This window comes from Dromiciops gliroides, chromosome 1 (assembly GCF_019393635.1).
Source record: "Dromiciops gliroides isolate mDroGli1 chromosome 1, mDroGli1.pri, whole genome shotgun sequence".
Taxonomy (NCBI): Eukaryota; Metazoa; Chordata; class Mammalia; order Microbiotheria; family Microbiotheriidae; genus Dromiciops; species Dromiciops gliroides.
The window spans coordinates 519,470,744-519,493,411 of NC_057861.1; positions in this window are offsets into that span (position 1 = coordinate 519,470,744).

Here is a 22,668-nt window from a genome sequence, read left to right on the forward strand (position 1 = left end):
AGGAAAAAGAAATCATGAAGGATATTAAAAGATTAAACTGTTTACATTCCTACATGGGAAGATAATACTTCAAACTCATAAGAACTTTCTCAGTACTAGGGTAGCTGATACACTTAGACAGAGGACACAGGTCTGAACTGAATATGAAGGGATGTTATTTGTAAAGCATTTATTCTCTTTTTAGTCTTGTTCTTTATGGGGCAAACAGGGTGGGGTGTCTTATGTCTGGGGCCAGATTTGGACTCAGGACCTTCTGGGTCCAGGGCTGGTGCTTTGTCCACAGTGCCAACTAGCTAACCCATGATAACATCTTTAAAATAGAGTTGAGGGGTAGGAGGAATGGACTGGGGGAGAGGGAAGGGGAGAAGTAGACTAGGGAGAGGAAGTTTACATGATGGAAACAAGAAAAAAGCTTATCAAGTGGAAGGGATAGGAGCAAGGAGTAGGGGAGTGATTGAACCTTATGATCATCAGAATTGGATCTGCTGGGCTATTGTAAAGAAAATTCTTTGTCAAATTTAAGGTACTATATAAAAGTTATGATGAACAGGATTCTGTCAGAAAAAAACTGGAAATATCTACATTAACTGAAGCAGAATGAAATGTACTGTATACAAAATAACAGCAATAGTGTCAGATGATCTGCTGGAGTGGTTATTTTCAGCAAGGCAATGGTCCAATATAACCCTAAAGGACTTATTAAAATTGCAGTCTATCTACAGAGAAAGAACTGATGGTATCTGAAAACAGATTGAAATACATTTTTTTTTTACAATTCCTTAATCTGAAGTTTTGTTTTTTATTTGTTTTCTCTGACAACCTAGCTAATGTGGGAATGTTTTCTATGACTACTCATGCATAACTTATGTTGAATTGCTTGAGTTCTTTGGGGTGAGGAGTGGGAAGGGAGGGAGGAAGAGAAGTTGGAACACAAAGTTTTAAAAAATTGATGTCAAAATTTGTTTTTACATATATTTTGGAAAATAAAATTTCAAACAGAAAAAAATTAATTTAGCTATAATAATTGATAATTGTAATTCTATTTTGATGCCCTGGCCATGAGCATCAAATATCCATCTCATTATTTCTTTAAGGAGTGTTTTACATTTGTATCTATAAATGTCTTGGTAAATTAAATCCTAAAACATTTAATAAATTTTGTAGTTACTTGAAATTATATTTTCTTTACTATTAATCTGTCCTACATTTTATTGTTGACATATGGAAATGCTGTTGATTTTAGCAGCTCCATTTTCCCCTGATTTTATTTTCACAAATACTGATGAGCACTGAAATCTGTGATGACCAAATGTCCCATGAAATGATGTTTCTTATCCTGTAGAAGGTGAAGAAATAAGTATTTCCATAGTGCTCACCATTTTCCAGTAGAGAATGAAATAGGAATACCATTTAAATTCTTAAAACAGGTTAGGAGGGGGGCAGCTAGGTGGTGCAGTAAATAGAGCATTGGCCCTGGAGTCAGGAGGACCTGAGTTCAAATCCGGCCTCAGACACTTAACACTTACTAGCTGTGTGACTCTGGGCAAGTCACTTAACCCCAATTGCCTCACCAAAACAAAACAACAAAAAAAACCAGGTTAGGAGGAAAAGTGATGAGAGATTTAGTGGGGTGGGGAGGGATCAGGGTGGTGGTAGGCCATATGAATAGTGATAAGGGGATTGATGAGAAAAAAATTGCATAAATAAAAACCATTAGTTGGCAACTGATCTAATGTTTAATGGAGAGGAAGAAGAAAGAGTATCATATGAAATCAAGGTTACATACTTGGATTACTGGAGAATAATGTTGTACAGGACTTAAATAGGGAAGTTTAGTAGAAGGGTTGGCTTGGTGAGAAAATTATAAGTTCTGTTTGCGCATGTTGACCTTTTAATAGGACCTGTAGGTTGGCATATCCCACACATAGCTGGCATTTGAATATTCAATTAATGAGGTCCAAATATATAGACTTATGAGTCATCTTTGAGATTTGATTGGATGACACTGCTGAATTGAATATGGTTTTGGAAGGATGTATCTAATTTTTTTTTTTTTGCAGGGCAATGAGGGTTAAGTGACTTGCCCAGGATCACACAGCCAGTAAGTGTCAAGTTTCTGAGGCTGGATTTGAACTCAGGTCCTCCTGAATCCAGGGCTGGTGCTTTATCCACTGTGCCACCTAGCTGCCCCCAAGGATGTATCTAATTTTAACAGAACAGACTAGATGAAAGGGGAGGAAAGGAATACTGTATATTAAAAAAAAATAGACATCACTAAAGAAACCCAGGAAATTAGTGGTCAGTGGGAGCGGGAAGCATAGTGGTAAACATTTGGGTGATGGTCAAGTTAAAGATATAGAGAAATGAGATTGTCATAGCATTATATTACAGATGATCTGAATAGGAAAAAATGATTTTGTTAAACAGATGAAAAACCTTGGCATAAGGCATCACAGTGTAGTAATCGTGGATTTTAACTATCTGTACATCTGCTGGAGCTATCTTTCTACTGAAAGAAGAGGTGCTAAGAAATTGATCTTGCCTAGACAATAATTTCAATATTCAAAAGGACTCAAATGAGACCAAAGGAACTGCTTCTATGATTCTGACTGATAAAGAGGAACTGCCTGCAGAGGGGAAAACATACCATCTTGGTAGAAAAGGACAATTACTTTAAAATCTGTGCTAGGTGATGACAGAAAAACTAAGCATAGCCTGAAATACACCGAGGTTTTTGGAAGAATCAGTTTCAATGAGTTTTGTGTAAAAATATGGCTAAGCTCTGTGACAAAACACAACTGGAAAAAGTTTCCCTTAGAGAAATGGACAATAATCAAGAAAAATTTCTTAATGTTACCAACACAAAGGATTATCATAAGGAGGGAATAGAGTAGTTGAATGAACAGACATGTGACTGACTACACAGGGAACTAATTGACCAAATAAACTTGTAAAAATAGGACAAGTATATAGTATGGAAGAAAAGGAAAGTAGCTTATAATGAATATCAAATAGTTGCATGGTGTTATAAGAATGGTAGCAGGGCGTTAGGAACTCTAAGGCTCAGAATGCAGTGAGGATGGCTTTAAATGCTAAGGGAAATAAAACAGTTGTCAAACTTTGAAGGGAGGTACTATTATTATTCCCATTTTGTAGATGAGGAAATTGAGGCAAGCAGAGGTTAAGTGGCTTGCTGAGGATCATATAGCTAATGGGTGTCTGAGGTAGGTTGAACTCAGGTTTTCATGACTCCAGGCCTGACACCCTATCCACTGTGACCCCTACCTGTCTATATGTTTATCAATACTTGGATTTACCAATAAAAAACAAGCTTGTCTGGGGGCAGCTAGGTGGCAGAGTGGATAAAGCACCAGCCCTGGATTCAGGAGGACCTGAGTTCAAATCCCACCTCAGACACTTGACACTTACTAGCTGTGTGACCCTGGGCAAGTCATGTAATACCCATCCCCCTGCAAAAAAAAAAAAAAAGCAAGCTTGTCTAGTTTTCAAATAACAAATATCAGGTGGATAGCTAATGCACTGATAACTGAACCACATGAAAGAATATTTTAGAAGACTAGAATAGTGAGCCAAATTATAGAAGATTAATTAAATAGCATTACATGGAATAGACTACCACTGCAATCTTAAACATTGGTTTAATAATAACAATAACTTACATTTGTAAAAATTTTTAAGGTTTTCAGTGATGGTGTAGTAGATAGAAAGATGGCCTTGGAGGTATAAAGTTTTGACTCTTAAATGTACTAGCTGTGGAACCTTGGGTAAATCCCTGAACATCTTTTTGCTCTAGGCAGCTCTCAAAGGCAAAGTTGTAGAGAAAATGCCAACATGCACTGTGTGGTAAAAATTATTTGTGGTAAAAATTATTCTAGTTTTAGCTGACTCATTTGGGAGGAGCCACACCCTGAAGTTATGTATGCTCCTGAGGTCAGAAGGAGAAACCTCTCCATAGGCAGTTTTTGAAGGACCTCCCCTTTTGGGGGGAGCAAGATTGAGTGCTCCCTGAGGGGAGGCTGAGGTGCTTCCCGGAATGCTGGCTCTCTCTCTCTTCTGCCTTTGAGGTGGAGCAAGCAACTGCAGATGTCCCAGGTGTGGTGAGTGAACACAAATTCCTTTGAATTAGCTTAATTGAAAATGAGCTGGGGATTGTATAGACTTAGGTTAGAGCAAGGAGAATTTATCAGTATTTCTTTTTCCCTATTTCCTTATCTTTGATTTTTTTTAATTTCACCTTTGTTGTTTAATTAATTCCCAAGTAATAAAATCTCATCCTTTTGTGGAAAAAAAGCTGTAAGGTTACTTTCTTTTTGGCCTGGGAGAAATATCTAAAAGGGCAGTTCAGAGGGGAGGGAGCTTTGAACCTAAAGGTCCCTCATTATTTCCGGGACCCCAATATTTCAGTGAGTCACCCAATTAATGCTCCATATATTAAATTTCAGCCCTTACAACTGGCATAGATAATTTGTTTACCTGTGAATTTCTGTATCAATGACAACTTAGGTCCAATTCTTATTCCTATCCTTTAAAAACTTTCAATGTATTATCCTACTAATATTATTTCAATATAAACTATGCCAAAATAATTACTTCCATTTTAAAAGTAATGAAGCAAAGTGCTTACTCTTAGTCACAGAGACAGCAAATATCAGAAGTTGGTTAGAATACAACACACTTTTTCACTTCATCATATTGCCATTGTAGGAGAAACGTGGGTTAACATAATTTGTTTCAAAATATAGGTGCAGCCTCAGACACTTGACACGTACTAGCTGTGTGACCCTGGGCAAGTCACTTAACCACAATTGCCTCACCCCCCCAAAAACCAAACAGAACAAAATATATCTGAAGGTTTTAATAGACTTCAAGATAATTATGGGTCAACAATAAGACATAACAACCAAAAAGTTGATGCTATTTTTGCCTACATAAGGAAATGTGATGTGACCTTCAAATAAGAAAGTTATAGTTGCATTGTACTTTTGCTTCATTAAATAATATCTGGCATAATTTATTCAGTGCTAGGTACTATGTTTTAGGAAGAAATAGAGAAACTATACTGAACTTGAACAAATTGTTTAGAGGGATTGATATTATGTCATACAATGACCAGTTCATGGAATTGATAAATTAGCATAGAGAAATCAGTCAACTAGCATTTATTAAATGGCTACTATGTGCTAAATATTGTACTAAGCACCAAGAATATAAAGAAAGGAAAATAGCAAAATAATCTCTGTTCTGGAGGGGGTTCACAGTCTAATTGAAGTGAAAACATGCAATCAATTGTTACAAAGTAGATATATGCAAGATAAATTGGTAGTACTTTGAGAAAGAAGCCATTAAGGGGGACAGAGACAAAATAGCAAAGTAATGTCAGGGCCTCACTAGAGCTTTCCCAAATTCCCTTCCAAACAACATTAAAAAAATTCCCCCCAAACCAATTCTAAAACTATAGAACCAACAAAAGGATAGCATGAAACAATTTTACAGGCCAAGATAACTTAGATCATCAGAAAAGTTCTATCTCCCTGATGTGCGAATGGATCACAGTCTAGCAGAGGTTACACCAGTGCAGGCCATGCCCAAGGAAGCCAGCAGCAGGCCTTGGGGAAAATTGAATAGGATGCTGTATTACAAAACAGCAAACATGAAAACAATCAAGTGCTAACTAAGAAATAAGTGGTAGATCATTGTAATAGATTAGGTACACAATACCCATTAGTAAATGACCACATTAATCTAGTATTAAATAAACCCAAAGATCAAAGATTTTGGCACAAGAAATCACTATTTGAAAAAAATTGCTGAGAAAACTGGGAAACAGTTAAGCATAGGTATAGACCAGGGTAACTGGCACAGTAGATAAAGCACCAGCCCTGGATTCAGGAGAACCCGGGTTCAAATCCAGCTTCAGACACATACTAGCTATGTAATCCAGAGCAATTTACTTAACCCTATTTGCCTCAGTTTCCTCATATATATAATGACTTAGAGAAGAAAATGGCAAAATGTTGCAGTATCTTTGCCAAGAAAACCCCAAAAGAGGTCACAAAGAGTCAGACACAACTGAAACAACTCAACAACAATGGGTATAGACCAACGTCTCATACTGCATACCAAAATAAGGTCTAAATGGGTAGATGACACATATAAGGATATCATAAGCATATTAGGGAAGTGTGAAATAGTTACTCTGTTAGATTTTTGAATAAGGGAAGAATTTATGATCAAAAAAGAGATAAAGAGCATTACATAGTGTAAAATGGATAAATTTGTGATGATATTAAGGTTCACTCACTCCCCAACTCCTTCCCCCCTTCCCCTCTCCTCCAGAAGCTTTTTTCTTCTTTCCTTCATGTGAACTACCTCTCTCCAGACCATTTCTCCCCTTCCCCCTCCCCCAGTCTATTCCTCCTACACCTCAACCCTATTTCAAAGATATCATCATGGGTTAGTTAGGTGGTGCAGTGGACAAAGCACCAGCCCTGGACCCAGGAGGCCCTAAGCCCAAACCTGGCCCCAGACATGACACTCCACCCAGTCTGCCCCACAAAGAACAAAACATAAATGCTTTACAGATATCATCCCTTCATATTCAGTTCATACCTGTGTCTTCTGTGAATTCCTTACAGAGATAGTTCTTATGAATTTGAAGTATTAACTTCCCATGTAGGAATGTACACAGTTTGATCTTTTAATATTCCTCATGAAGTCTTTTTCCTGTTTACCTTTTTTTTTTTAGGGCAATGGGGGTTAAGTGACTTGCCCAGGGTCACACAGTTAGTAAGTGTCAAGTGTCTAAGGCCAGATTTGAACTCAGGTACTCCTGAATCCAGGGCCAGTGCTCTATCCACTGCGCCACCAAGCTTCCCCCTCCTGTTTACCTTTTTATGCCTCTCCAGGGTCTTGTATTTGAAAGTCAAATTTTCCATTCAGTTCATGTCTTTTCATCACAAATGACTGAAAGTCCTCTTTCTCATTGAAATTCCATTTTTTCCTCTGAAAGATTATGCTTATTTTTGCTGGGTATGTGATTTTTGGCTGTAGTCCCAGTTCCTTTGCCCATTGGAATATTATGTTCCATGCCCTTTGGTCCTTTAATGTAGAAGCTGCTAGATCTTTCTTTATCCTTATTGTAGCTCCACAGTATTTGGATTCCTTTTTTCTAGCTGCTTGCAATATCTTCTCCTTGACCTGGGAGTTCTGGAATTTGGCTATAATATTCCTGGAGGTTTTCCTTTTGGGATCTCTTTCAGGAGGTGATTGGTGGATTCTTTCAATTTCTAGTTTGCCTTTTGCTTCTAGAATATCAGGGCAATTTTCCCTCACAAACTCTTGGAGGATAGTGTCTAATCTCTTGTTTTGCCCATGGTTTTCAGTAGTCCAATGATTTTCAAATGATCTCTCCTAGATTTATTTTCCAGGTCAGCTGTTTTTCCAAAGAGATATTTCACATTGTCCTCTATTTTTTCATTCAATTGGATTTGCTTTACTGTGTCTTGGTTTCTCATAAGGTCACTAGCTTCCATTTGTTCAATCCTCATTCTTAGGCAATTATTTTCATCTGACAGTTTTTTAATCTCCTTTTCCATTTGGCCTTTCAAATTGTTGATTTTTTTCTCATGACTCTCTTGCATCGCTTTCATTTCTCTTTCCATTCTTTCCTCTCTATCTCTACATATTCCTGATATCTCTCCTATTTTCTTTTCAAAGTCCCTTTTGAGAGCTTCCATGGCCTGAGACCAGTTCATATTTTTCTTGGTTATATCAAATTTGAAAAGCTTTTTCCATAACCAAAACCAAAGAAGCCCAAATTAGAAGAAAAGCAGAAAACTGGGGAGATTTTTTTTACAATACATATCTCAGATAAAGGCCTATTTCTCAACTACATAAAGAATTGAAGCAAATGTATAAGAATACAAATCATTCCCCAATTGATAAATGTTACAAAAATATGAAACTTTCAGATGAAGAAATCAAAGCTACCTATAGTCATATGAAAAAATGCTCCAAATCACTATTGATTTGAGAAATGGAAATTAAAATAATTCTGAGACAGCAGCCCACAACTGTCTGATTGGCCAATATGATAGAAAAGAAAAATGACAAATGTTGAAAGGGATGTGGGAAAATTTGGATACTAAAGCACTGTTGGTACAGTTAGGAAATGTTCCAACAATTCTGCAGAGCAATTTGGAACTATGCCCAAAAGTGCAATCAAATGGCAAATACCTTTTGATCCAGAAATACCAAGATCAGGTCTATATTCCCAAAAGATTTTTAGTGAAGTGTTTTTTTGCTTTTTGTTTTTTGTTTTGTTAATGGGGCAATGAGGGTTAAGTGACTTTCCCAGGGTCACACAGGTAGTAAGTGTCAAGTGTCTGAGGCTGGATTTGAACTCTGGTCCTCCTGAATCCAGGGCCAGTGCTTTATCCACTGTACCACCCACCTGCCCCCATCCCCAAAAGATTTTTTTAAAAAGGTGGGGGGAGGAAAGGACCTCTATGTACAAAAATATTTATAACAGCTTTTTTGTGGTGGCAGAGAATTAGAAATTGAAGTGAAGACCATCAATCAGGTAATTGCTGAACAAGTTGTGGCATATGACTGTGATAAAATACTTTTGTATATAAAAATGACAAACATGATTCTTCAGCAAAACCTAGAAATATTTCCTTGAGCTGATGCAAAGTGAAGTAAGTAGAACCAGAATATTGTACACAGTAACAGCAATACAGTATGGTAATCAACTGTGAATGACTTACCTCCTCAATAGCATAATCATTCAAGACAATTCCAGCGGATTTATGATGAAAAACACTGTCCACTTCTAGAAAGGTATGTATATGTATGTATACATACATGTATATATATACACCTACATATATACACATATCTATATATACATCTACATATACACATACATACATATGCATATACACACATATTAATATATACATAGATGCATGCATATTTGTATATTTATAAAAACAGTGGACATGTAGAAAGTAGCCAGGTTATAAAGAACTTTCAAAGCCAAATAGCAGATTTTACAACTGATTTTAGAGGAAACAGGGAGACACTGAAGTTGACAGAATATGAGAAGTTTGGACATGTATTTTAGAAGAATCAATTTGACAGCTAAATGGAGGATGGATTGAAATTACACCTGAAGCTTGATAACCAGCCACAACAGGCTATTGCAACAGTCTGGGTGTGAAGTGATGAAGGTCTGCACTGGGGTTGTGACAGGGTCACAGTACAGAAGGAGTTATATGTGAGTGCAAACAACAAAAATTTACCAGTGGGGGAGAGGTTGTGAATCTGTGACTGGGAGGATGGGAGTCATTTTGATAGTTATACGGAAGTTAGGAAGGGAAGGAAGATTTTGTAGAAAATATAATAAGTTCAGTTCTGGACATTCTGAGTTTAAGATATCTATAATATATCCACTTTAAGATGCCTAAAAGGCAGTTTGAGAAAGATTAGGGCTGAAAAAATGAATCAGAATCATCTGTATAGAAATGATAATTAAGACAATAGGAACTGATGAGATCAGTAAGCAAAATAAGGGAGGGAGAAGAGAAGACTCTCAGCATACTGCCTTGGTGGAATCCCTCAGTTACTGGGCATAGCATGGATGAAGATCCATTAAATAACACAGAGAAGGAACAAATGGGTAGAAGGAGAACTAGGATAGAGCAGTGTCACAGAAATCTAGTGAGACGATAGTATAAAGAAGGGGGTGATAGTGGCAAAGGCTACTGAGAAGTTAAGAAGGATGAGGATTGAGAAAAGTTCAGTAGATTTTTAAACAAAGAAATCATTAATAACTTTGGAGAGAGTGGTTTCAGTTAAATAATGAGGTTGGAAACCAGACTGCAGGAATGAGGAAGAATAACTAGAATTTCCTAAGTACCCAGTATGTGCCAGACATTGTGCTAAGTACTTTATGGATATTTATCTCATTTGATCCTCACAACAACCATTGGAGGTAGGTGCTATTATTAAAGAAACTGAAGCAAACAAGTTAAATGACTTGCTCAGACAGCAAGTAATTATCTGAGGCAGAATTTGAACTCGTCTTTCTGATGCTAGGCCCAGTACTCTATTCATCGTGCCTGCCAACTGGCTTAAGCATAAAAAATATGAACAAAGGATGAACCATCTTTGGTGAACTTTTCAAGGAATTTAACCTAAAAAGATCAGAGAGATATTGGAGAGCTAACATGATGGCTGGATCAAGCAAGAGGTTTTTGAGAATAGAGGAGACATGGACATGTTTATAGGTAGTGGGGCAACAGCCTGAACACTGGGAGAAAGTGAAAATTAGAGAGTAGGGATAATAGAAGGGACATGCTAATAGACAAAACTGGGAGGGAGGTAATATCAATCTTCTGGTATTAAAAAAAAAATTCCTACGACTTGAACTATGGCTATGACTAGAAGACATGGATGGACGTTATAGAGAGAAATATTTGGTGTTAATTTAAAGAAGTGAGTTGGGGGAGGAATTTTCTAATAATGAGAGTTAACTAATGGTGATATTTGCTACCATAAGAGTTGGTGAAATTCTTTTCACTGGAGATGTTCATTTAGAGGCTAGAGGACTACTCACCAAGGATGTCATAGAAGAGGTTTGTATATAGGCATGGATTGAAGTACATGGCCTCTCAGGGCTCTTATCCACTTTGAGAATTAGTGAATCTATGGAATAGAAGTAAAAACAACCCAGAAATCTAACTTCAGAACTCGGGGAAGGAAGTGAGGTAATTTTTTTTTAATAAATCATCTCATCCGTCATACATTTTTTTAAATAGAGGAAGAAACTAAGACCCAGAGATGTGAATGATTCAGCTAGAATCACTAGCCTCTAATCTGACTGTAGTTCAGACAGTGAAATAGTTACAGTGCAAATTTTTTGGTTGCTAGGCCAATGTTGTTGCTCCCATGCTGCCTCCTGTTGTATTTCTTCCTAAAGTCCTTCTCATGAAATGAATGGTAGTTGCAAATAGAACAGCATAGAGTTGAGATGGAAGCAACAGGTCTACTCTATTCACAGTTGTAACTGGTGTTTTCTTTTTTTTCTTACCAAATTCTCTAGTCTTTTTTATAATCAGAAAACTCCAAAATATTGACAGATACCAGTTCCCAGCCACAAAAAAACCCCAAAACAAAAATCCCTCAGCATCAAAATATGGAAAAGGCCAACTTGTAGACATACTTAGGAAATATCGTAAAAAGTAATTAAATATGTATAAATGAAGATGATTTCATAGCTGTCAGATACTCTTTTAATTTGTTCGAAATTAAAAGAGAAATAACAACAGGACATCTTCTTACAAAGGTTTATAATCTAGTTTTGTTCCTTAAAATTCTGTCAGGGGGCAGATAGGTGGTGCAGTGGATAGAGCACCAGTCCTGGATTCAGGAGGACCTGAGTTCAAATGCGACCTCAGACACTTGACACTTACTAGCTGTGCAACCCCGGGCAAGTCACTTAACCCCAATTGCCCCACAAAGAAATCAAAACAAAACAAAAGAATACCAAAATTCTGTCAGGATAAAGACTAGAATTTTCACATTTTCATTAAATAGGGTGTGTGTGTGTGTGTGATAAAAAATAAGCTTTTGGAATTTCAGAAATATGGTACTATTTGAAGTTGTACTATTTGACTTCTCTTCCAGTTGTAAATCCTTGATTTTCCTGTAATCCTATGATGATAGAAAAGTCTCAACAAAAGCTGATATCCTGTGTTTTCCACAAGGCATAGAATCATCAAAATTAATGCTTATGAAAGTTTCCCAACATAGTCTTGAACCATCAGTGACCCAGGAAAACATTCTCTTAGTTCAGGACAAAGAATTCTTTTTTGATGGTAGTGCCATGGTAAAAGGTACTTAGAGATTCCTCAAAGAGAAAGATGTTAATGGCAAGGAAGAAATGCATTCTTGTTCATACTTTCCTTTTCACACAGAGTCAGTCAACCATTGAAGTTCTAGGATGATCAGCTTTGGAAAAGCAAAAGATTTCAGAATAGCCCAATGATCACATCTTTAATTAGCTATTTTTAACCGGGTACAAGTTTATGGGAAGTGGGAGACAGATATATGTACTAGGAAATAGAGAAGTTTCTACCCTGCTAAAAGTATGTGTGTGCGTGTGTGTGTGGGGGGGGAATCACTCTCTCTCTCTTTTTGTTTTCTTTTTGATGAGGCAATTGAGGTTAAGTGACTTGTCCAGAGTCACACAGCTAGAAAGTGTTAAGTGTCTGATGCCGCATTTGAACTCAGGTCCTACTGAATCCAGGGCCAGTGCTCTATCCACTGTGCCACCTAGCTGCCCCGGGAATCACCCTCTAAGATGAGGTTGCCATCACTTTTGGAGTTAGGAATGGACAAATAGGAACAGTATTCCAGAATGGTGTTGGTGTTCATTTAAATTGTTTTTCCTGGGGGCAGCTAGATGGCACAGTGGATAAAGCACCAGCCCTGGATTCAGGAGGACCTAAGTTCAAATCTAGGCTCAGACACTTGACACTTACTAGCCGTGTGACCCTGGGCAAGTCACTTAACCCTCATTGCCCTGCAAAATAAATAATTAAACAAATGAACAAACGAATGAACAAATGAATAAATAAATAAACAACTAAGTGAATAAATAAATAGACAGGTAGGTGAATAAATTAATAAATAACTGAGTGATTAAATTAATAGATGGTAGATGAATAATGAATGAATAAAGGAATAAAGGAATGAATGAATGAACAGATAAATGAATAAACTGTTTTTCCTGGGTCAAAGCCTCTCCTGCTATACCCTAGTTAGAGCTCATCCATTGTTACAGCTTTTTGCCATTTATTCTGGCATTGATATTTATATTCTTACAATTTATTTCATTAGTGATTGCCTCTGAGTTGACACATTCAGAAATTGTCGTAACATTTACATAACATTCTCTGGATATAGCTGCAGTAGTGGATAACAGAAAGAGGACCAGATGTGAATCCAGAAGATCCAGCTCTGATAATGACTAAAGCACAAACATCACTACCTATGTGATCTTGAACAAATCAATTCACTTGGTTTTGGTGAGGCAATTAAGGTTAAGTGACTTGCCCAGGGTCACATAACTAGTAAATATCAAATGTCTGAAGCCAGACTTGAATTCAGGTCCTGCTGACTCCAGTGCCTTTACTCTATCCACTATGAAACCTAGTTGCTCCAATTCACTTTTATTTTTGTTTTTTTGCAGGGCAATGAGGGTTACGTGACTTGCCCAGGGTCACACAGCTAGTAAGTGTCAAGTGTCTGAGGCCAGATTTGAACTCAGGTACTCCTGAATCCTGGGCTGGTGCTTTACCACTGCGCCATCTAGCTGCCCCCTCCAATTCACTTTTTATGAAGTTCTATTTCCTCCTCTGAAAATCGAAGTAATATTTTATTGTGTCTTGATTTCTCATAAGGTCACTAGCTTCCATTTGTTCAATCCTAATTCTTAGGCAATTATTTTCTTGAGAGAGCTTTTCTATTTCTTTTCCCATTTGGCTTTTCAAACTGTTGACTTTTTCCTGATGACTTTCCTGCATTGCTCTCATTTCTCTTTCAATTCTTTCCTCCATCTCTCTAAATCTTCCTTCTATCTCTCCTACTTTCTCTTCAAAGTCCCTTTTGAGTGCTTCCATGGCCTAAGACCAATTCATGTTTTTCTTGGAAGCTTTGAATGTTAGAGCATTGACCCTGTTATTATCTTCTTCTTCTAAGGGTGTATTGTGATCTACCTTCCCCCCAAAGAAGTTTTCAATGGTCTGCTACTTTCTCTGCCTACTCATCTTGGCCAACTATTTCTTGTCTTTTAAGTCCTTCTTAAAGTGTAGTGCCTCTTCCAGAAAACACTGTTTTAGTTATAATATGGCCCAGGGGGTGATTGGGCTTCTTCTCAGCCTGCCTGGCCTGTGAGCAACCACTGCCTCTTTCTCTTTGACCCGGAAACAGAAGTCTGATTGAACTCTGATTCTCTATGGTCGGAAGCTTGGTGTGCCTGTGCCCCTCCCCCACTGGGCCATCACCACTCGATTCAGCCCACTGGTTCAGACCCAGGGCCCTTTGCTCCAATTCCAGCAGAGACTGCCTCCACTGCACCCTGGCCTACCACCGAACCTCCTCACTAGTCTGTGATCAGAGCCTCAGAAGCTGCTGGTGCTGAAGACTCAGAGGCACCCTGGAAGCACTGTCTGTTCCTGGCTGGGTCTGAACTGTGCGCTGAGCTGTTCAGCCTCTGAAGTAATATTTTGTACTCCAAATAGTAGTGAGGAATTTTAATAAAAACCTTTGTTTTGCTATTTTAAATATGCATGGCATATCATTCAAGATACATGATTTTTGATAGAGCTATATTTTCTTCAGTGTTCGATAGTCCTTCTAATGTAGATCATAACTCTGTACTTACCATTTGATAAGATTCTTCATGTTTTCCTATGTGTATTCTGTATAGGATGTCTCCAATATACTCTGAAGAATTTCCTTTTTATTATGATTTTAATGTGTCACTCAGGGTATCTTTCATTCCTGATATATGGATGAATTTTTTTATATCCTCTTCAAATGATTTACGTCCTTACTATATCCATTGTGCTTCCTTTCTTCATTCAACACTTATTAAGCAATTAAAGTGTAACAGATACCATGCTCATGGCAAAGAAATTTACAAATTCTAGATAGTACCTGTATTCTTAGAGTTTATATATCTGTAATGAGACAAGACATGAACATAGAAAAATTCAACACAAAATATTATATAAGTGCATCAGAGTGGTGCAGAATAAAGTGCTCATAAATTATTGTTGGTAAGATATTTTAACCTGCTTTCATCTCCCATGCCTTGATACATTGCCTTTTGGTTATTTATCATTTTAGTTCTAAGACCATGCTGTTCTATTATTCACAATCATACAGCATCATTGAGAGAACATTTGGTATTAAAGAGATATTGAAGGCTTTCATTTCCCAATATAACATTAGTCAAAAGAAATGACAAAAGTTATCTTCCCAGGCATCTTCTAACCCCACTACCTGTAATCTGGATCTCCATTGTCTCCTACCAGAAATTGGACTCTAGTCCATGGGATCCTGGGGTCTGATAAGTGAGTTTTTAATTTATCTTTCATGGAACCAGTTCACCATACCATTTCGAGGGCCATTTCCAAAACATGAAATAATGCATCTAACTTCTGCTGCTTCCGTTCTCCCTTTCCAATTCTAATCTTTCTATAAGTCTAATTCTATGAGAAGGTAAGCTCCCTAAAGGCAGGGGCTGCCTTGCTTTTTTGTACTTGTAGCCCCAGCACTAATTACATTATTTGGTTCATGGGAAACATTTAATAAATGTTTTTAAAACTAATATAAAAGCAACGCTAAACAATTAACCATCACAGGAAACAATACTCTAAACCATTAATAAGAAAAATGAAAGTAAAACAATTCTGAAATTTCATTTCACTCCTAGGAAATATGTAAAATTAATAAAAGGTGGGGATAGCCAATGTTGGAGTTATTTCAATGAATTAGTCCAAAAGTCCAAAGTAATTTAGAATGATGCGAAGAAAATAACTAGAATGTGTGTACACTTTGAGTCAGAAATTCCATTGCAAGGCATATATTCAAAGGAGATCAATGAAAAAATGTATGTATGTATGTATGTATGTATATGTATATATAACCATATAACACTAAAATATCTATAGCAATATATTGAATTTAACATATTTATAACAATATAAATATGCTACAGTTATAGCAATGCTTTTTGTAGCAGCAAGAAACTAAAATAAAAAATTGAGGAAGTACAACAAATTGTGATACATGAATGTAATAGAATATTAGTGTTATAAGAAATGATGAGGGGCAGCTAGGTGGCACAGTGGATAGAGCACCAGTCCTGGAGTCAGGAGGACCTAAGTTCAAATCCGGCCTCAGACACTTACTAGCTGTGTGACCCTGGGCAAGTCACTTAACCCCAATTGCCTCAAAAAATAAGAAGTCTAAAAAAAAAGAAATAAAAAAAAAGAAATGATGAATTTTATGAATATAGAGAAGCATAGAAAAATTTTATTAACTGGTACAAAGTAAAATAAGCACAACCATGAAAATAGAATGCACAATGCATATACCAATATAAATAGAAAAAATAAGAAGAGCGAATAAATTAAATTTGAATTTTGTGAAATTATAATCACCATGCTTGACCTCAAAGTCAATCAATCAATAAATAGTTTCTGAACATCTATGTGCCAGCCTTGTGCTAAGTGCTAAAGATACAAAGAAGGGCAAAAGATTCCTTGCTTTGTTAGGAATTTACAATCCATTGGGGAGTGTAACGATTGGAATGATGCCACCTGCTGGAGACTTACTGTAGAAATGAGGTGAATGTCTCTGAGGGCAAGACCATGTGTCTTTTCTTAGGCATCAGGAAGTGATGTTTGCTGGTGGGAGGAAGAAGGGGGAGCCTGGCACTCTGACTCGCTCTCTTTCCTGAGGACTCCGGTGGAGAAGGGAGCTAGAAATGTGCTCTCCCTTTAATAGATAGATGAATGTAGGCCTTTCTCTCTTTACCAAATTCTTATTCTCCTTAATAAATGCTTAAATGCCTAATTCTTGCTAAAGCTTATAATGTATTGGCAACCACTCATTAGATATTTTAGACAGACTAGGTAGAATTTTACCCTTAACAGATGGCTGACCACAAAGAGGAAAGCTGAAACCTCCATCTTCTGATCTTCCAGTTGGGTAAGAAATTTCCCCTACCCTGTCCCTTTAAACTGCTAAGTACCGGCTGTTTTCCCTTTAATTTTTTTTAAATGGACCTTTTAAACTCCCTAATTACCCTATTTTTGACTTTAGTCTGTTTAACCAGACAAATGGGAGATAAGATCATGTTAATGCTTTGTTTTTGTGGATTTTCTATTTTTATTTTTCTATTTTTTTTTATTTTATTTATTGGTTTTTTTAGTGAGACAATTGGGGTTAAGTGACTTGCCCAGGGTCACACAGCTAGTAAGTGTTAAGTGTCTGAGGCTGAATTTGAACTCAGGTACGCCTGACTCCAGGGCCAGTGCTCTATCCACTGCACCACCTAGCTGCCCCTATTTTTATTTTTGTTAGAAGAGCCAGCAAGGTGCTCACACAAGGGTTCTCCCCCTCTCCCAGCCATGCTTTTTCAGAGAAAGCTCTGATTTCTGCAGCTTTTCCAAGTTCTAACACTAATTGTTGCTCTAATTTTGCATGCCTGGAGGCTTCTCTAGAAGCTTTTAATCCCCTAGAAGCAGGAGAAGGGGAATGCAGGCCTGAGTTTGATTCCCGGGCTATATACCACATGGGAGAGGTGGTCCCCACCCCTTCTCTAGGCACCCCACCTCCTCCCCCTCCTCTCCTTGATTCTCCTGCCTGGGAGGTCAAGAGATCTAATCCACCTTTCTCAGGTCCTGATCTTACACATGCGCAGCTTTCTCTACCTGCATTTTCAGCCCTACCCCAGCTGAACTGTGATTCTGAGACAACCTTAGAAAGCCCTTTAAATTCCAGATATGCTCATTTTGTTCATAATTTTGCTAGTGTGCTTTTGTCTTTAATTAGTAACCTTATAAAGCATTTGTATGGTGAAAGGACTGACAGACAATATAGAGGGGTTAAAGAAGAAAAACTTAAGCTGAATAAGAATGACAATCATAGTTCAAGACTCTGATTCTTTTGCCATGGACATGCCAGGGTATATATTTTACAGAAATGTAGAAGTAAGCAGCAAGGTATTGATATGAGTATTGGGGATTTTAGATATCAGAATCAAAAGTGTTCTAAATTTACTCAGAGTAATAGTATTACTTCAGAGGTTACATAGGATTTCTATGCTATTACATATACATTTTTAATTAATGGTATGGGTTTATTTTCATATAGATTTTTATGCTTTTGAGATTGTGTTTTATACTTAGTTTTTAAAACAAGGAGAATATTTATAAAAGCTTTTTATAGTTATGTGATCAAGTTTATATTTTGTAATACTCTTATTAATGTTAAGTTCATATTCATTTAGATTTCCCTAGTTTGAATTTCATTGTCTTTTATTCTTTCATGTGTATTTTCCTCTATTCATGCATCTATCTAATTTTGAAACATTGCAAGATGGTTTTGATTTCATAATACAATGTTAATTCTAGGAGTATTGTGCTCCCCCATTCTGAGTTGTTTGTTTTTGCTGTGTTTTTTTTTCTCTCAACTTATTATTTGATCAACCTCTTTAAAGCATTTCCCTAGCAAATTGGTTGCCATGGCAAGTGTAAATTGATTCTAGAAGTATTATTTTTTTTTGCGGGCAATGGGGGTTAAGTGACTTGCCCAGGGTCACACAGCTAGTAAGTGTCAAGTGTCTGAGGCTGGATTTGAACCCAGGTACTCCTGAATCCAGGGCCGGTACTCTATCCACTGTGCCACCTAGCCACCCCCTAGAAATATTATTTTTGACAAGCATATTCAAAAAAAAAAAGAGGGGAACATTTGTAAAAGTTTTCTTTTTTCAAAAAAAAGTTTTCTTTGAGATTGTGTTGTGCTTTAACTTATGTTTAAATATGTTCTTATTTTTCACAAAAGTAATTGTATACTTACTAAGTAAAAAAAGGGGTATTATTTGAAATTGTTGTATAATTATATATTATATTCTGAGTCAAGATGTATTCACATTTTTTGCAATCATTTATTATCCTCAATTTTAAAATTCATATGAGACTTGGATTATGGGAACTTATGATTTAAGACATTAAATGCCTTTATTCTGAGTTATCAGATGCCAGTTGGCCAAGGTGCCATCCAATCACAAGAGGAATACATGCAAGAGCAGACGTTGAACTCTCACATGAGGGGAGACATGCATGAAGTCAAGGTATGGCCAAGGGAATGGTTTTTGACAAATGTTGAGGTCAGATTCTCTTGGTTTAATATTTTATTTTATTTTTCCTCACAATACTGTACAGATGCCTGGAAATTTTGATCCCACCCATCTCATTCTTCACCTAGCTTCTATGCCCCCTCCTATATGCCTGATGCCATAGACATCTCAATCCCATGCCTCTGATTAAGTCTGACTCAGTTTCCTCCAATATGTTCGGTGGCATGGACATATATTCCATCCACCTATTTTGCTCAAGTGTGGGAATGCTTATATCCCATCATTTCTCTGTTCTTTTATGGTAACCCCCATAATTAGCTCAGGTATCATGATAAATACAGTGTTGGATTTGGCCTTGACATCTGTTACCAATTATATTAGATTTTTTAATTTTTCATAATCGCATGAGGATAATTAGGCAGATGATGCAAAAAGTAATGAAACAAATATAAAAATTATTTTTAAAAATTAATATTGCAGCAATTGTCTTCTCAATTTACCCTCCACAAGGGGGGACTATAGTAATATTAATTTTAAAGAATATTTCAATTTTTGTTTTATTATATGTTTCATGTGTAACAACTAAGATTCTGAATTCCCTTAGACATGTTTTTGAGAACTTTCATTGTTTGATTTGATTATTGACAAAGCTATTTTAAAGTTGTGTTAAGCTCAATTTTGTAGGAAATGTTCCTGGCTTATTACCAGCATCCACATATCAACCCCTGAAAAGACTTCCATTCCACGACTACACCTAGAGGACATCTGAGAAAGGACTTTCAGAGACTTTAAATGAACAGTTTTGTTTTGTTGTTGTTGTTGTTGTTTTTCTTTTCTCTTTCTGTTATAATATACACCATCTGTAACATGTACTCTCTGCAAAGGCCCTCCCTTTGCAAGACCAATGTCAAAGTGCCAGTTCATGAGGACAAAAAAACCCACCCCCTGGACAAAACTTTCTTCTCTCCCTTTTCTATATTGTTATTAACATATTGGTAGTTAGCATAGGTTATTATATTCTGTTATTTTTGACTATTTCATCAAGGAAATGTCTCGTTTCTTGAAGAAACAAAGTGGGGACTGTAACAATTGGAATGATGCCACCTGCTGGAGACTTACTGGAGAAATGAGGTGAACGTCTCTGAGGGCAAGACCATGCGTCTTTTCTTTGGCATCAGGAAGTGACTGGGGGAAGGAAGAAGGGGGAACCTGGCGCTCTGACTCACTCTCTTTCCTGAGGACTCCGGTGGAGAAGGGAGCTAGAAATGCGCTTTCCCTTTAATAGATAGATGAATGTAGGCCTTTCTCTCTCTCTTTACCAAATTCTTATTCTCCTTAATAAATGCTTAAATGCCTAACTCTTGCTAAAGCTTATAATGTATTGGCAACCACTCATTAGATATTTTAGACAGGCTAGCTAGAATTTGAGCCTTAACAGGAGACAAAATATAACCAACTATGTAGAAATAGGAAATGAACAGGATAAATTGAACATAAGAGGGAAGGCACAAAAATTAAGAGGTTTTGGGAAAGGCTTCCCATAGGAGGTAGCATTTTTGTTCCCATTACATACTTGATGAATGACTAAATGACAGTTTGTATTTGACTAGTCTTCATCAAATGTCATGTATGATACAGTTGCAAACTCTTGGAAGAACCCACTAACGTGTGAATTAGAGTGAAAGCCAACACATATTTGGTAAATGGAGATAAATGTAAATGCATAATTGCATTTGGTGGAAGCAAATATAATATGCTGCAGATCTATGGCTGAGAGGGACTCCAGTGGCCCTTCATTCCAATCCATTCATTTTATAAATGAGGAAAATGAGGTCCTGGAAGATAAATGTCCTATCCAAGGTCATATAGAAAATAACCAAAAAGGGATTATGGACCTAGGTACTCTTACTCTGGAGCTAAGATACTTTACTTTATGCCATGGAAAATTGTCCATTTAAATTCACCTATAGCAAAACTTAAAAAAAAAAAACCCTGAAAATCAAAATGATGCCTTTTTAAAAATGTAAACTGCTCGATATTTTAAGTATTCGGATTACATGCTGAAAGCTCTTCCTTTTTCATGTCAAGAGTCAGTTAGGTACATTGGAATGAATACTGAACTTAAGACCCTTAGAGGTGCTTTAGAATGTTGGCTCTGGCACTTCCTATCTTTAGGACCTCAAGCAAATCACTTAATCTTTTTGAATTTCTAACCTGTGAAATAGGGATAGAGACAAAAGGTGGATATTTACCTCATGGTGTTGTAAGGGAAATGGTTGGTAAACCTTAGAGCATTATATGAGTGAAAAAATGTTTTATGTGAAGGCCTAAAGAAATGCTTAATATCAGATCTTTCAAAACCAAGGCCATCAGGTATCCACTAAGATAAAATTTTGAAAGGTCATAGGTTAGACTAACATTGAGTTATGGCAATTCTTAACAACTCCCAGAAACAAAATGCTTTTTCTCCTTTAAGGGAATATTTTCAGAGAAAAGAGAAAAGATTCCATTAGGAATTAGGGAGTGTTTCTTTCTCTGTTAGTGGCTTTTTATTTTTGCTCACCCTTCCCCCCCCCCATAGCATTTTCTCTCTAGCCTTTAGGGCTGTAATAAACACCTTGGACATTAGAAACACTGGAGTTTAGCATCTTAATAAAAAACTGATTTCCTAGTGTTTTTCTTTTATGGGTGGCTCATGGTCAATGCTGAGAGGATACCTTTCAGAATATTTGTCCTTTTCTAAAAACCATGATTATATATTTAGCTTATATTTTACCTTTACCTATATTGATTATCCCTAGTGTCTTTTTTGGGGTGGGGTGGGGGAGGGAATAAGCACTTTTCTCAGTTTGTGTGTGTGTGTGTGTTTGTGTGTGTGTGTGTGTGTGTGTTTACTTCTGTAATTCCTTATGACACAGTATTTGGAATATAATTGTTTCCTCCCAGATGAAGAAGGGTAAAATTTTAGGCATGGAGTGATGAATTTTACTTCAGATAAAACTTGATTTTTCCCTCTCCCCAGATGAACATAATAAACTTGAAAAAAAATTATTGAGAAATGTTTCATATATCAAATATTATATCATTTATGTTTCCAGATAGAACTACAGCAATAGTTGCATGTGGACATATTTGGTGTTTCCCCCCATGATCTTAGGTTAACTTTAAATGATTAGGAAATTATACCAAATATCTGGAGATTAATTAAATAATTGTTTGATTTAGTTAATGTAGTATTATCTAGATAAATTCTTTTACAGAAGGTGGAGAAAGAAGAAAAAAAGAGTTTTTCTTTCCCATTCTTTTCATAGACATTGCAGTATCAGTTTTGGACTTCTAAAATTCAATCACTTAGTCAACAAGCATTTATTAAGTGCCTACTATGTACCAAACAGAAAGAGAGATTTTCAATTTGTTAGGACACTATCTGGCATCAGTCTCACGGGATTAAATATATATTGTATTCCAAATCTGCTACCAACTAGCTGTGTGACCTTAGTTAATTCATAGACTATCTGGTCCTTACCAGAAATATGAAGACATTAGTTATGCAGATGAAGGAAGAAATAGGACCTCCCCTCAAGGAGATCATATATAACATGGAAGGTAACTGTAAATAAAGGAGTATTTATAAAATATATATGGAATAGATGAAAGGTAACCTTAGAGGGGATTACTCTAGTAGCCATGGGGACCTACAAAGCCTT